Source organism: Zea mays, chromosome 10 (assembly GCF_902167145.1).
Source record: "Zea mays cultivar B73 chromosome 10, Zm-B73-REFERENCE-NAM-5.0, whole genome shotgun sequence".
Classification (NCBI taxonomy): domain Eukaryota; kingdom Viridiplantae; phylum Streptophyta; class Magnoliopsida; order Poales; family Poaceae; genus Zea; species Zea mays.
Window position 1 is genome coordinate 16,143,055 of NC_050105.1, and position 1,436 is coordinate 16,144,490.

General features: G+C 55.6%; 1 long non-coding RNA gene across 1 annotated transcript; it reads right to left on the reverse strand.

Annotated features, from left to right (window-relative positions):
* On the reverse strand, positions 1-1,152 carry LOC111590311 (uncharacterized). Its single transcript, XR_002749426.2, has 2 exons — positions 501-1,152; positions 1-411 (listed from the first exon to the last, which is right to left on the reverse strand). It is a non-coding gene; the product is annotated as an uncharacterized lncRNA (long non-coding RNA).
* Positions 1,153-1,436: the final 284 nt, after the last annotated feature.

Consider the following 1,436-nt stretch of genomic DNA (forward strand, 5'->3'; position numbering starts at 1 on the left):
TAAACCAAACAACAGATTCTTCCAAGCATCAAGCAAAATAGCACAAAAATGTGAGTTGTCAATAGAGAATATAAATCATACCATGATAGTTTAAAAGGTACTCACATCACTGGATTCACCCCAACAGAGCTCTACGATTAGAATGCCCCAAAATGACTCAGGCACCTACAGGTTCACCAGTATCTCAGCACAGAAACAAGAAAACTGACATGTATAACCAATTGGGAAAAAATACTCCAGCTTTTACTCCATTGGTGGCTTGGATCAACAAAATGGAACATTATAAACATTACAGGATCTGGCCACCAAGCATGTCATGGCCGCTGAGTACCCAGCCTCCATCACGGAGGCCAAGAGGGGATAGAGGTGAGGGCAAGTCCGGCCACCAAGCATGCCACGAGGGCGTAGATCCTTTGAAAACGAAAACGACCAAGAACGAATTAGATCAACACAAACCAGTCATGAAATCCTTGAAGCATTCGAAATCACCCCCACCTCACCTCCAAAACGGCATCAAATCAGTGTTGTTCCCTAGCACGGTTGTCCTGTACCTGGCCTCCATCGTGGAGGGGATAGAGGTGCTCCAAGCGTTCTCTTCGCCAAAATTCGGTCTATCGATGCGCCTGCTGAGGGGAGAGCCTTGGTTGAGCTCTGTCCTTCCTTATTACGAGAGAGGGGTCGAGGATGGATAGAGAGGGAGAAGAAAGGGGTTGGGGCGGGTCTCACCGCGGGGTGGGAAGAAGAATCAGAGTTACGATCTGGAGGCCGCCACATGGAGGCTCTACCCTTCCTACTGGAGAGCCATTCGATGCTACCTCGTAGACCTACGATCTATCCAGGCACGGAAATGGCATTGGTGCAGGTGTGTGTGTGCGGTGCGGTGCAAGGGGGGAGGGGAGGTGGATGGCTTTGGAGGGGAGGTGCATCGCGCATTGTCTCTGCTGGTGGGGTGGGGCGGCGGGATGGAATTTCTAGTAGGGGTGGGCAGCGGGCGGTACAGACGACCTTCCATTGCGCGGATCCACGGCGCGGTACAAGAATTCCATGGATGGCGGGCAGAGGAGTAGATGGCGCACCTTCCATGGATGGCGGACCTCCCAGTAATGGGGAGAGGAGATCCGCGGCAGATGGACCCGCAACACTCCACGCCGCCGCGCCCAAGCCGGACTACGCACCGCGGCGACTATCTCCCTGCTCGGCGATTTCATAGCAACCGCGGGCGCTGCTCGTCCCTTCCACCTTGGTGTCGCTACCCTACTCGTCCTCCTCGGGCTTGGCACGAGCGGGGCTCGTGGGGTGCAAGGGCGACACAGAGGTGGATTGGAGCCGCGAAGACCATCGTCACGCGGGCCTCGTCGACGTCCTCGTCGTTGGGCTTAGCACGAGTGGGAAGCGGGGGGGGCGAAGGCGGATCGGAGTCGCGGAGGGTTGGGGAC